The following is a 16182-nucleotide window of genomic DNA, read 5'->3' as shown; positions in this document are numbered from 1 at the left end:
AATCTAAAATTATTGGAATTGTTGAAATGCAGGACAATGGTGGAAGATTGATGTGAATGCAATTCGAGATAAAGGGCTTGCAAACGGAGCTGATGCCAACGCCTCTGATTCTTTATTGATAAATGGACAACCCGGTGATCTACTTCCATGCTCAAAATCAAGTACAAATTAAGTTTAACTTCCCATTTTAAAATTGTACACAATTTCATTTTCTTGTATGTTGACCATAGTACTATTTCTTATTAACATCAACATATCTAAAGCTTAATGCTAAGAAAGAGGAATATAGTTATGAGAATGGTAGAGCCATGATTTAACACATGAGAAAAGGCTAGTCCAAATATAATTTTGAAATATGGAGCCAAATTTACACCCCTAATCAATCAATCACTTCATAATTGGTGGATCCTCATGGAAACTTTTTCTTTTTCTTTTGGTTAGTCATAAGTATACAACTTTCCCTTTCTAATTACAGGCACATTCAAGCTAACAGTGGATCATGAAAAGACCTATCTACTTCGCATAATCAATGCTGCCTTGCATGAGCCTCTCTTCTTCTCCATTGCCAAGCATAAAATGACAGTGGTTGGAACAGATGGTAGCTACACGAAACCATTGACACAAGATTATATCACAATATTTCCTGGCCAAACCTTCGATGTCTTACTAGAAGCTAACCAACGCCCGGATCACTATTACATGGCGGCTAAAACTTATTCCGATGCCCCGACAGGTCGTAATATTTTTGATAACACAACCACCACAGCTATTATACAGTACAGGGGATACTACACTCCATCTTCACCTCCCTTCTTGCCTCATTTACCTGCATTCAATGACACAATTGCATCGCTTCAAGTCATGGCCACCCTCCGAAGCTTAGCAGATGTGGAACATCCTTGCAATGTCCCATTGAGCACGAGCACTAAACTGATTTACACTCTTTCTATAAACTCGTACCCATGCGTCAATGATTCATGTTCAGGGGCCAATGGGACGCGGTCTGCCGCAAGTATAAACAACATAAGCTTCCATACCCCTACAGTTGACATACTGGAAGCTTACTATTATAACATCAATGGTGTATATGGAGATAAATTTCCTAGCGTTCCACCAGTGGTGTTTGATTTTACAGCATATTATCTTCCATTACTCTATCAATTGCCGAGCGCCGGAACAGAAGTAAGGGTGCTTGAGTATAACTCCACAGTGGAGATTGTTTTGCAAGGGACAAACTTGGTTGCAGGGGTAACCCACCCCATGCATCTCCATGGACACAGTTTCTATGTTGTTGGATGGGGATTTGGGAATTTCGATGAAAATAGGGATCCTTTGCACTACAATCTGGTGGATCCTCCCCATCAGAATACCATCTCTGTTCCTAAGAATGGTTGGGTTGCAATCAGATTCGAGGCATCCAACCCTGGTATGTTGCAAGCACTCATGTCCTCTATGAAAAAAAAAAACCCTTGAAACTGCCAACATAGGTGTAATGTTGTGTATTTTCTGTATTGCAGGAGTGTGGTTCATGCACTGCCATGTAGAACGCCATCTGACTTGGGGCATGGAAACTGTGTTCATAGTGAAAAATGGTAAACACCCAGAAGCTCAAATGTTGCCTCCTCCATCCGACATGCCACCATGTTGAAGCTGCAAAGAAATAACATGCCAAAGATTTCATTGAATATTCGTATTATTCAGCTTTCATGATTTATTTTCTATTCAATAAATACAATGCTAAGATGCCTCCCAATGCCATGTCCACAATAGATATATCTTGATTTGACAACTTTTGGCCATTCCAATTTCTTTAGACATGATAAAATATCATGTTGTATTAGAAAAGTTTGAAATAGCATAGTTTAAAATTATCTTGATTTGACAATTTTTTACTTCTCCATATTTTATTCCCATTCATAGAAGGTTAGGTATCATATTAATAATTAAAAAAATTATAAATGATATAGTTTAGAGTAATTGACTTATTCTTATATTTTAAAATTAAACTATGATCTAAATGGATACTTGTGGAAAAAGGTCACGAAATGGTTTGTTTAATTTTTTACTTTTACATCTAAAAATATTTTGCAAATAAGATAATTTTTATGAAGTCTTATACAGTTGAGATAAAGTGAGTTTTTTTTTTTTTTTTTTTTTAAATTAAAATAAACGTTTTTTCCTAAAGTTGAAATAATTGGTATATAATTTATATTTTTACGTTCTATTTTAATAACAATATCACAAGATCTACAACAAGATAAAGGAAAAGGAAAAAAAGAAAATCACCCATTTCCATTGCATGGGCACAAATTGAGCCTAACCCACACCGAAAGAACTCCAAATTTGAGCCTAACCCTTTTCTGCTTCCTTAAATTAAAATAACTAGTAAAACAAATCACTGGTTTTTGTAAATTAAAACGTAGGACTGGATCATTTGAATTTATGGTTTAGACAAAAGACACTTACCAACTAAGTTGCTGCATTTGACCAAACCCTCAAAGTCCAAGTCAATAAATTAAGTTGGCAGGAAAGTTGTAGAGTCATGAGTGGTGTGCTAAAAAATATTAAATAATAAACTTTGGTTTTATGGACTTGGAATATTCCAGCTGACATTCCAATGCTATGTGGTTGGAGTTGACGAAGCAATGCATGAGAATGTCAGAAGCGAAGAAAGGTGGAGAGAGGCCAAAATTTCACGCTACCTATACCTAATAGACAGTTAAAAGGAATAAATTTGGGTATGACCTAATTATACTTTATAAACACTCAAAAATAATTGTAAAGAATTAAATCCCAAAAAATAAATAACAATAAATGAAATTTTATGAATTAAAAAACAAATTAATTGTGACTAAAATGTTTTTTATTTGTAATGTTTTTATCCATAAAAAAAATATTTTTACATTATAAATGATTTTAAAAAGAATCACTTAGTATTTAAACCTAAATTAAAAAAAATGTTCATAAATTATTTTTAAGTGACTTTTAAAATTTTTAAAAGTGATTTTCAAATATATTTAAATTTTATTTAGATTGACTTTTAAGAGTTAAAAAAATAAAATTAAGTTGAATAAAAGTTTTTATACCTATTTAATTATTATTATTTTTTTTAAAAAAACCTTATAACTTTTAAAAAAGGTTTCATATAGAAGTCATAAAAATGTTATTTCTTATAAGAATTTTATAATTCTATTTTTGTTTAGGGATGATGAAGAGCTTCCAAGAGGAGAAGAGATTGCAGCAGAACTTTTAAAAGCTATTGACGAGTCAAGGATTTGCCTCATAATTCTGTCGGAAAACTATGCCCGTTCTAGGTGGTGTTTGGAAGAACTGACAAAAATACCCCTATCACAAACCGAAAAATCTAACTGTTAAAACTGAAATGGGACTCCGTAGGATGTTCTTCACAACAAAAATACTGTTCTCCTAAAATTCACATGAAACAGAGCATGCTTAGCTTACTAAATCGGTTACTGAAGTTAAAATAATTTGTATATAATTTATATTTTTATGATACAAATATCATCTTATGATAGATGTGATGAATGTGTGTTAAGTTTCAAATAAAGGCTAATATCATCTAAGAAGGGAGGTGATTGCTCTTCTTGTGTGGGATGGTGGTCAGAAATGATGATTAAAGGACAACAGTTTCCATCGTTAATGTATATGTTGGCATAATGAAAACTCTTGAATATGTGAGCCAAGTGATTCGACCTTATCCCTTCAACACATTTTATTTGCCCATAATTCTGGTTTTCTAAATAAAGCTAAAAGCATAATCCAATGTTCTTCATGTTTGCTAGCATTTGAATCGATGATCTAAGGGGAGGCGATATTGCATTGGGTCTTTTGCACGCTATTGAGAAGTCAAGGTTGGTTCTTACAATTCTCTCAGACAACTATGTCCGTTCTAGCTGGTGTTTAGATGAACTGGTCAAGATCATGAAGTGCAGGAAAGAAATGCGAAAATTTGTTTTCCCAGTTTTCCATCATGTTGATCTTTCCCTTGTGCGAACTCAGAGGGGTAGTTACGGACGATAGATGGTCGATCATGAAAGAAAAGGTTTTGACGAGGAGATACGAAGTTGGAGAGCAGCTTTGAGGGAAGTGGGCTATCTTTCTGGATGGCATGTACATAAAAGGGTAAATATAGCTTGTTCCACATAATCTCTTACAAGTATCCTCAATTTTTTAAACATATTGATAAAATAGAAATCTATTAAAAGTTATAATTGGCATATGCATCTTATCCTAAAAAGTCAAAATGTTATGTTTCCTTTTGATCAGATTTGTCATGTGGGAATTTGAAATGGTTCTTCCCAATTAAGTGACCATTTAATTTACTAATTTAGGACCTTCACATCATAATAATAAAGCAGCCTAGCAACTAAAGGTTTTAGATAATTATATCAAGTATTTGAAACTGAAATAGTAAGTAGTGCATTTTCATCAATTAAAATAGAAAAAAAAATCATACATTTTCTTAACCATTTCTCCAAATATATTGTGGGAAAAAATAATGGTTAGGCATGTGACTAATTGAAATATAAAAGACAAATATGATGTTTTTTTTCATAAGAGATTCCATTTGGAGGAGCTTTTTCTATAAATGATATAGCATTACTCTTTCAAAATATGAGTTGCATATAAAGGTATTAAGACTTGAAGTCATATGGATGAGACTCAAGATGGAAGGCAAAAGTTTCTTAATGAGACTTTAATATTTGATACTTTTAAAATGTCATCTGTCCTTTTGTTTTATTCAAAATAGTCTTTCAAACTTTATCTTTGTCCTTGAATTGTGAAAAAGAAACCCCTTGTTTAATTTGTTAACAAAAAAAAAAAACCATAGATTTCCATTTTGTTGTAGAGGAATGGAGATTTTTGTGTTTATATATGAAAATGATGATGTTATATTTGGAATTGTACGTGTGATTAAGACACATTGCTTTTACTGCTATGGTAATCTTTGATAATTGTCAGAAGTAAGATTTCATTGTAATAAACTTTATGAATCGTAATAGGTTCATTTCAATAAAATAATTTCTTTTTTCTTCACCATTTATTTCTTTCTTAAGATCTTATACACCATATAATTACACACTTTCCAATGATGTATTGTCTTCAACATTGTCTCATTTCAAGGTTTACATTGCTTTGATTAAAGATATTAATTGTTTCAAATCCAAAATAATGCATGTTATGTCTTCTTTTCCTTCTACTAAAATTTAGTCAATTTCTTGTTTCTTTCCATTCTTTTGTTAGGTTAATATGTTGGTATTTGCAAACAACTATTCTTGATTTCCTTTTTTTTTTTTTTAAATGTGTTTTGAGATAGATCAAATGCCATTTTAGGACTGACCCTAATTGAAAAGAAGCTTATGAAAATAATTGTGTAAAATTTCAAATAAAGGCCAACATCATCTAAGAAGGGAGGTGAGTAATCTTCCAATATGAATGGAGGTGGGAAAGATGAAATAATGTTATCTCCAATTGTGATGAAAACATTTAAAGAAAAAAATTGTTTGGTATTGAAACTATATGTCAATATTTCGAAACGAAAAATATTTCCTCCCTAAATGTAAGTGGAAATATTCGGAGATAAAATTATTTCATTGTAGAAACTCTATGTCAACATGATGGGGATGAAAATATTTTGTCTCCTAATGTATAAAGTAACATTTAGAGATGAAATAATTTTGTTGCCTGATGAAATCTTGTGTCACCAAATGGTTTACTAGATATTTGAAAATCTAATTCCCAACAAAACATTTTACTTTACACCACAAAAAACACTTGTTGCCAAATAGTTTTGGCCATGAGATTTCATTTTGTCATTGATATGTTTTCCTAACGAAATGTAATTATTCATCTCTAAAACTATAGGGTGACACAATTGTGGAGACAATTGTCGAGACGATTTTTTTTGTCAAGAAAGCCTTTTAGCCACAAAAGAAATATTGTTGGAGACAAAACATTTCATCCCTAATCATGTAATTTGTTGTAGTGAAGGTCTCTTTTTTATGGTGTTATAATGGTGCTTGAATGATCTATCTAATTAATCCATATCCCTTTAACACACTTTATTTGCCCATAATTGAAGTTTTTATATGAAACCCAATATTATCAAGTTTACTTCATGTTTTCTATTGTTTGTTAGTCTATTGGTTCACCCATCTATGTGCCTTACTGGTGGCAGGTCTGAGGCAGATTATATTGAGGATATGACTCACGTTATTTTGATGAGATTTAGCCCAAAACTCTCACATGTTGACAAAAAGCTCATTAGGATGGATTATCATTTACAAGAAATGGAAAATTATTTTCCACATATGATAGATCCGTTATCAAATGATGTTCACATGGTTGGGATCTATGAATTTGAAGGAATTGGTAAGATAACCATTTCCAAAGTTTTATGTCAAATGATGTTGGCATGGTTGGGATCTATGGATTTGAAGAAATTGGTATGACAACCATTTCCAAAGTTTTATATAATCGAATTGTCGCATAGTTCATGATTACTAGCTTTCTTGCTAAAGTTAGAGAGGATTCCAAAAGTTGGGGCCTACTTCCTTTACAGAAACAACTCCTTAATGATATCTTACCAAGAAGGAAGAACTTTATAAGCAATGTTGATGAAGGGATTTGTATGATAACAGGTAGGCTTTGCTTTAAAAAAGTCCTTGTGCTTGACAATGTCGATCATTTGAACCAATTGGAAGCCTTAGTTGGTGATCATAATTGGTTTGGTTTAGGAAGTAGAATTATTGTAACAACTAGAGATAAGCATCTATTAGAGGTACATGAAATGGATGCATTATTTAAGGTTAAGAAATTAGATAACAAGGAAGCTATTGAACTCTGTAATTGGAATGTTCTTAAACAAAACCATCCCAAAGAAGATTATGAAAACCTTTAAAAATCTATGGTACATTATGTTAATGGTCTTCCATTGGGTCTTAAAGTTTTGGGTTGTTTCCTGTATGGCAAGACAATAAGTGGGAGAATTTTATAAACTAGAACGAGAACCTAACCCCAAGACATTCAACATGTGCTTAAGAGAAGTTACGGTGAATTAGATCACACGCAAAAGCAAATATTCCGAGATGTCGCTTGCTTCTTTAATGGAGAAGACAAAGATTTTGTTACAAGAATCCTAGATGCTTGCAACTTCTTTGTGGAGAGTGGAATACGAGTCCTCAATGATAAGTGCCTCATCAGTATTATAGACAACAACATATGGATGTTACGACATTTGGGACGTGACATTGTTGAACAAGAATTTCGTGAAGATCCTAGAAAATTGAGTAGATTGTGATATCTTCATGTTATAAGTCGTGTATCGATAAGAAAAATGGTAAGAGTAAAATGTAGATGAACCTACTTTCAAACTTAAATAACATTTTGAATATGTAAACTTCAATAATACCATTTTCCATTTAAGTTACAAATCGAAATTTGCTTCTATGTATTTTGCTCTTTATGTCTTGTCTACTCTTGTTTGTTAGGGAATGGAGGCAATTAAAGGCATAGTCTTGGACTTGTCTATACCAAAGTGGATATACATTACTACTAAATCCTTTGCTATGATGAAGAATCTTAGGTTGCTCAAAATATATTTGAATCAGGAATCCACTTCTATGAGGGAGGATAATAAAGTTGTCCAAAGACTTTGAATTCCTTATGAGCTAAGATATCTCTATTGGCATGGATATCCTTTGGAATCACTGTCATCAAGCTTTTATGCGGAGGACCTTGTAGAACTTGACATGTGTTATAGCAGCTTAAAACAACACTAGGAAAATGACATGATATGATTATTGATAATTTATTCATGTTTCTTCTTTAGTTAATCTTAAAGTCCATGATTTAATGCAAAATCTAATTTGGATATATTCAAGGATATAAAAATAGTAATATATAATTATTTTTTATTTAAAAATATTTATAAATGTATGTTTTTCTCATATTTAATTATAAATTTTATTAAAAAATTATAAGTGACGATCATGTTTTCCTTATTTTATTTACAACAAAAGATATAAAAATTATCTTGATGGTTTTATATTTTTAAAAATCACTTAAATCAAATTTGAAAATGAAAGTTTAATGTCTCATACTGTGAAACTACCAATGGTGGGTGATTCGTTCCCAATTGGTGTACCAGCTAATTCATGTCCTCTCAATGGTCCCCGGCAATGACGCCATTTGATTCGTGTCTAGCTGGTGTACCTTGATTTTGATCCTCAGACGAAAGTAATCAACAAAATTTATAACCTATTACACCATGTACTAGGATAGCCTCAGCTAGCATAGCATAGTGGCTCTAGGATCGTTCACTGGGATGGGTTTTCACTCCACAATTGATATTAATTCAAAGCTGAATTGGTGCTTTTTCATTTCAAGGCTAGCTTTAAAAGAAAACATAAAGATGTTTGAAAAGGCTTGATTTTAAACTAACCAAAAATAGTAACTGATTTTAATTACAAAGAAAAGTGTTTCTTGGAGTTTCAGATCACTAGGCTTAGGTTCCTAATACAAAAAGAGAGTTCCGGTCACTTGTTTCTTTTCCTCGCATTGGGGATTTAACATATAGTTACTTCCCGAACCGGTGTGGTACAGATGTTTCCCCTTAATGGGTTCAAACACTAAATCCCTGTCACTGATGCATCTTGCAATGGCTCATACCGCTCACCTAGCATTTGCCATTCAAGGTGATCTTTAACCTTGGATTACCCGTCAAAAGCTCGTAAGAGATAACTAATGGATGTCTCCTTAGAGTCCAAAAGCTTACCAAGTGTTGGCTATTCTAGAAAATCCTACCTTCAAACCACCTCCCAAAGGCTTGCAAGAGATAAACTAGTGTAACTCAATAGACGGAGTCCACTTGCCTTACCAAGTGTTGGCCCAGGTGATTTCAAGGCTTTTTAAGTTAACTAAAAAGATAGAAAACATTAACAGGTCACACTTTCTCTCCATTAAAAACTTGAAACAACAAAACTTCCAATTTTTGCATGTGGAAACTTACCCGGCTTTCTTCACTCCAAGAGACAAAGAGCCTAGCCACTCATCCTCTAAGGAAACATCCTCAAAGTTTGTTTGGCTAGAAATAAAAATAACGAGAAAACAAAAATATGAAGGAAAAGCAGAGCAAGTGCTCTGTAGATATATTTCTTACTATGATCCTCCTCTCGTCAGATTACATCTATGATCTCCGATGGATCTCTTTTCTTTACATTGGTTCAAAGATATATATAGAGAAGATATTTTCTAAGAAATATCCCAATAATATCTTTGACTGATTACAAGGAGAAAATAGAAATTTACACAAAATATCTTGAGAAAAAATCTAACTTAGTCGGTGGCAAATATGTGAGTTTACACAGGTGGATTTCACAAGTTTGAATTGTCCATTTTGCAAGTTTGAACTTTGATTTTGCAAGTTAAATTTGTGATTTCACAACTTGGAGGTGATTCCGCAACTTGGAGATGATTTGCAACTTGTTTCGCGGCTTGGAGGTGATTTCGCAATGTGGTTTGCAACTGCGAAGATGGAGTTTCAACTTGCGAAGTGGCACATGTGTGCTTGGAGGTGGTTTCGCAGCTGCGAAACACCTTGCGAAATTTCGCAGCTGCGAAATGGGCTTTGGGCTACGAAATTTTCGTACAGCTTGATGCAGTTGTCTTCAAACGGCCATAACTTCTTCATTTCAACTCCAATTTGTGCACCATTTGAAGCGTTGGACTCCTGACTTCCCAAGCTTCAAAACTACATATAGTATGCATGAAATGGAATCCAGAAAGTACTCAAAATATGTCCAACAGTTGCTGTCCTCTTGAATTCTTCATGTTAGATTCCTCTGTTTTTCCTCCTTGCATTCTTGATTGGCTTTGGCAAAGAACTACGAAGCTCCAAAGCTTGGATTCTTCATGTAAATGAGCTTCCATTTTCTTTTCCATGGATTATACAAAGATCTCCCTCATTCTTGGATTGCTTTGGTGATCAAAAAGCTATCAAAAACACCAAAACTTAACGTAATTTGATTAGAAATGATTGCAAGGGTCCTTAACATGTCAATTGAGTTAAAAGGTAATAACTACTACTCAAAAGTGTTTAAAAGAGTTAATTACAAGCTATAAAATAGCACTTTTTGAGTAGTAATCAGTGGGGGTGGTTGATGGGTTGTACAGGTAGTTCTTAGATTTTAGCCTAAAAATTACCAATTTTTTTAATGAATTTTTTAATTAGATTGATAATTTTTAAATAATTCAGTAACTCCACTCGCATAAGGAAATAAGCAACATACATGGAAGACCTCTCACAAAGTCCCCCAGAGACTTTATGGATGTAAAAAATCATGAGATTAGAGATTCCAGAGACAAAATATATAGTCTTAAACTAGGGTAAGTAGAATAAAACAATCAGTTTTATCTAAATAAACTAATGTAGAATAGAAAAGAAAAAAGATAATTAAAATTAATTTATTTACCAAAGTTTTATTTTAATATTTAATTGTGTGCATGGATATTTACTTAAATATAACATATGCAAGTATTGATAATAAGTGCAACTTGACAACGTTTTTCCATGAAAGTCAAGCTATTGTAGAGGTTGTATAAGGGTATGTTAAGGGACAAAAGTGATTTTATTGTATCGAACAATATATAACAACCATTATAGTTTGTTTCCCTTTGAAAGGTCTAAACCGTCAGCTAAATCCATGGAGATATTAAAACATCTTGTGAAGGAATGAGCAATGGTTTTAGCAAACCTTATTAAGTGCATAGCATTAGGAAGGCGTTAGAGTTTATGGTTATTAATACCTTTCAAATTATAAAAAAAAAATTATAATCATGGAAGAAAGTGAGCAATCTCTTTTGGTCATTGCAATGCATGCTTGCTATATTATATAATGAGGCTTGACTTAGTCATAGGAGTGATTGAGCTCACAACTTTCATATTGACACATATCATGTTAGACATTGATCATTAATTAGATAACTTTACTAAATGACTTTTCTAAAGTGTTAAACTTGCCTAGTCTCTTAATTTTGAAATGATTAATGGATTCAAGGTTCTTGCTTCTTTATTTCTTTAACATACAACATATTATGCCACAAAACTTATTTATTTCACTTAACATATCTTTCTAATAAAAAAAAATGTTGATGCTCACCTATAAATCTAAGAGTAGCCTAAAGGACTAGCTGTTGAAGAAGAATGAAATTTATGGCTTCATTAATCACTCATAGTAGGAATTTTTCTTGACATGTTCCTTTTTTAGGCTTAAACATTCCTTGTACAGTATCTTATAAGCTATGTGAAAACTCATGTCATTATCATCGAAGTCACTTAACTCACTTAAAGGTTTTTTAAGGGAGGTTATCTATTAACATTTGTCACAAAGGCAATGAAGTTAATGCACTCACAACATTCATTTAATTTATTTCACTTGTTTAATTAGATTTGAATTCACTCCAAGTTCTTTGTATGACCTTTTTATCCTTTGAGGGACAATCAAATGCAAAATGACCCTCTTTGCCACATTTAAAACATTCAATTTCAAGCCTTTCTCCATATTTTTCTCTTTTCCCATTGATTTTCTCTATTTTTTAACCATTATTTAATTTTTTTTATTGGATTTTTGTAATTTCATATACTTGAATTTTTTTAGCAAACCTTGTAAATTTTCCCTTTGACATTTTCTCATCATCATCACTTTTAGAACTTAGAGACTATTCTTCAATAGCATTTAAAGCAACTCCTTCCCCTTTCCTAGGTGATTCAAGATTCATCTTTAATGATTTCACATCCTTAGATTCCTCAATGGTGGTCACATTTGCTCTAAATCTCTTCGAGAGAGATCTTAATTTTTTTTTTTTTTAACTTTATAGTTAGGAATAGGTTCACCAATATTAAAACTAGAATTCATACTATCCATCAATTTTGTATGAAAATCTCCTAATGGTCTCAAACCTAAAGGTCAACATTTGAAGTTTGGACACTTTAACAACATTGTTGGAGAATATCCCAAGCCCCCTTAGCCGAAGTGCATGTAGCAATCTTTCAAAATTCATCCATGCTAATGACATTGAAAATAAATACATGACTCTTGCATTGTTTTTATTAGCATCATTTTCACTTCTATACCATTTCAAATTAGGCTTGACAACATTCGTTAGTCTACTTTCTCTATCCAACACCTTCGATGGAGACCAACCAAATTTAATAGTGTTTCAAACCTTTTTGCTTTGTATTTTGAAAAAATAATGCATTCTTACTTTCTAATGGAAATGATTTTTGCTGATTAAAAAAAAGTGGTCTCCCAATAGAAGCACCCTCTTGATGAGGTTTCATATTTGAGATTTAACTACTGAAAATGATTTTTGTAGCATAAACCCAATCTAGTACTAATTGTGGATGAATCTTAATGTAGACTCTCCATTTTGTCCTCCTAGAACATGTCATATTAAGTATTTGTCCGATACTTTACAGCAATTCCTTGGTGGCCCATTATTACTCGTGCACCCTATCTTTTCTAAGTCACCTTGGGGACTTTGGTTGAGGGGTTTATTGAACTCCATTTTGACTCTTGGCAGCCCTAATTTAGACTTAGGCTCACTTAGGTACCCTAGGTTCATTTAAGTACACCTTTGGCCCATTTAGACACACCTGACCCATTAGGCACCACCCTAGGTCCACTTAGGCACCACTTTAGGCCCACTTAGATATACTTGGCCCATTAGGCACCACCCTAGGCCCACTTAGGTACCTTAGGCCCACTTAGACACCCTAGGCCCATTTAGGCACCCTAGGTTCATTTAAGTACACCTTAGGCCCATTAGGCGCACTTGGCCCATTAGGCACCACCCTAGGCCCACTTAGGCATCTTAGGCCCATTAAGCACCACTTTAGGCCCATTTAGATACACTTGGCCCATTAGGCACCACCTTAGGCCCACCTAGGCACCCTTAGGTCTACTTAGGCACCTTAGACCCATTAGGCATCACTTTAGGCCCACTTAGATACACTTGGCCCATTAGGCACCACCCTAGGCTCACTTAGGCACCCTAGGCCCATTTAGGCACCCTAAGCCCATTTAGGCACCTTAGGCCCATTTATGCACCCTAGGCCCATTTAGGCACCCTAAGCCCATTTAGGCACACTTGGCCCATTAGGCACCACCCTAGGCCCACTTAGGCACCCTAGGCCCACTTAGGCACACTTGGCCCATTAGGTATCACCTTAGTCCCACTTAGGCACCCTAGGCCCATTTAGATCATTTTTTTTTGCATGGATGCATGGTTTGCATGGTTTGCATGGCTGCATATCTCATATGGCTTGCATGTGCTTGATTTTGTTTTTGTTTTTTTTTTATCTTTCTCTATTTATTAGTTTTATTCAAGACATTGTGTCAAATGATATTGGAATGGTTAGAATCTATAGGAGAAAAAGTTACTAGCAGAAGAGCCTGATGAAATTAATGTTAGGGCTAATTATTCTGGCCCCAAATTTAAATTAAAATTCTAGTTTAAATTCAATTGTAGATTCTCAATTTCATTGCATTTTCTAATTCTCTTAACTAAATTTTATATTCCAAAAATAATATTAAACTCTAAGTTATCCAAGAAAAATGAAAAATAAAAAATAAATTGCATCAAGAAATAATATAATATAAAATCATAACCTTTATTACATAGAGGGGAATAACTGGTCCTTCAATGGCATCAATCCTTTCTTTCCTCCACAAAATTTAAAAATCATACTTGTTAGTATTATTAGCTCCACCATTTGCTCCTTAATTGTATTCACCATTAGCTCCTTAATTGTAGACTAATTCCTTGATTTTCTTCCATTTGATGTGGCCTTCTTTCCTTAGTTCTACTATAAATAGGCTAAGATGTAAACTTGTTATATTATGAAATATAGAAAGATCATTCTTTCAAAGTTTTTTCTCAATATTTTTGTATCAATACTCATTGATAAATATTAATTCTTGATGGAAACATCTTGAAAATGCAATATATTCATATAACATCATCCCTAATCTCAAATCAGCATAATTAACTCTAGTCAAAATATTTATTTTTTCTTTTTTTTCTATGTTGGGATGAATTTAGAATTTATTGGAATTGTTTCATAAACCAAAGCAATTTAATTGTAATTTAATAAACCAAAATAAAATACTGACATTTCAAAATAAAAAACGTAAGCAATCGGTTCCTTTTTATTGCTAAAATTATGAAATCAAATACGAAAGTGTGAAGGGGAAAAAAAGTCCGTCCAATATTTCAAAATTTTGTGATTTTTAGGTTTTGAGGAAAAAAAATGTTTCAACAATTTGTTATTTATAAGCTTTGGAAGTGAATTGAAAATTCAAGGTATAATCAACACTGTTATCTTATATCTCCTCCTGACTGGGAGTATTGATTAGCAGACTATTTTCCAAACTTAGGATCTTTATATCCTCTTTAATAAAAGAACACAGCAAAAGTGTTTCTCCAATAATTGCAGGGCAATACTCTTTCAAGAAGGTAAGTATGTTAAGTTTCAAATGTTGGGAGGGCAAGTCATACAACCAGTCTTTGGTTCTTTTAGGTTATGTTAGGTTCTGGAAAATACCAAGGAAAGAAAAAAATGTTAAGGAAAATTTATCATATTTAGTTATCCCATTCAACAATAATTAATATTAATTAGAAATTTATACGTTTTTAAGTTATTTAATCCTTCCCTCAAATTTTCCGGGAACAAACATAGCCTTAGTATTTTCTCATACTTACAAATACCATCTTGTGATAGACCTAATGAAAGTGTTTTAAGTTTCAAATAAAGGCCAATATCATATAAGAAGGGAGGTGATTGCCCTTCCTGTGTGGGATGGAGGTCAAAAAAGATGAATAAAGGATAACGGTTTCCATAGAAGACCTCTTTATGTATGGTATTCTAATGGAGCTTGAACAAATGACAAAGGATTGCCCAAGTATAATATCCCTTGTCGTTGAAGTATTGAAAAACATGTAGCTCATGCCAGCTAAAAACATTACATGATTTCATACTATGATCTTCATTGTTTTGCCTACTCTGGCAAAATGAAAACACCTGAATATGTGATCCAAGTATTCCATCCTTATTCCTGTTGAGAAAATTTGGATACAATGGAGAAAAGAAACACTCTCACACACTCACTTTGATACAATAAAACTCTCAAAGATACAAAATAAGAACAAGAAGAAGAAGAACACAAGAAAGGCTCAAACAAGTTCTTGGAACTTTGTCCAAAGACTCTATTTCCTCCCACCTCTAGAAATCTTTAGGGAACTAATGGAAATAGTCTTGGGATTGATCAAGCCTTTTCACTTTTCTGCATAAGATTTCAAAAAGAAGAAAAGTAATATAAAGCACTCTTAGGGTTGAAAAAAGGTTACAAGGATGAGAAAAAACTCATTATCTTCCTCAATCTCTTCATCTTTGTAACATTCAAAAATTAAATCATATGTTTAATTCACACATTAAACATGATTTAATCTCAAATGTGTAACTCTCTTACACTTAACCTCTTAAGTTTATAAAGTTACAAAGATGAGAAGACTCATTGTCTTCCTCAACCTTTCAAGTTTTGTAACATTTCAAAACTTAATCATGTGTTTAATTCACACATTAAAAGTGTAACCCTTCTTACACTTTATTTTCAAAAGTTATTTTTCAAAAGTGTAACTCTTCTTACACTTTATTTTTAACCAACAATATATATATATTTATATAAATATAACAATCCCCTACTTGGTTAAAAATAAACATCAACCCTTATAACCTTAACAGTGAAAATGCATAAAATAAAATATCTTTTGATTTGAATTTTACCTTAGTGTAATTATCACAAAGCTCCGTTGAAATCCCAGGTTGCTTGTAGCATTGAACCAGTTATTCCTTGTAATGAAACCGGTAACAACACACACACTTCCACTAACCACACGAGTGCCCATTATTTTCTTGCTTAGCACTTTTATGGCCATGTGCTCAATCCATTCATGAACTTTCTTGAAAGAAACTCCAACTCTCATGAGAGGCGGCACCACCCCTAAGTTCACATAGGTGAAATTCTTCCAGCATCCTTGTTACCTTTAAGATGCTTGTCACACATAGACTGAATTTCATTAAAAGCTTTAAGCTTAACCCTC

The 16182-nt window shown here is 33.0% G+C and overlaps 1 pseudogene; it reads left to right on the top strand.

Annotated features, from left to right (window-relative positions):
• The window catches only part of LOC132253149 (uncharacterized), a 62290-nt pseudogene extending 60629 nt beyond the window's left edge, over positions 1-1661 (top strand).
• Positions 1662-16182: the final 14521 nt, after the last annotated feature.

This window comes from Vitis vinifera, chromosome 18 (assembly GCF_030704535.1).
Source record: "Vitis vinifera cultivar Pinot Noir 40024 chromosome 18, ASM3070453v1".
Classification (NCBI taxonomy): Eukaryota; Viridiplantae; Streptophyta; class Magnoliopsida; order Vitales; family Vitaceae; genus Vitis; species Vitis vinifera.
Note: the sequence above shows the minus strand (reverse complement) of the source record. Positions and strands in the feature narration are given on the sequence as shown.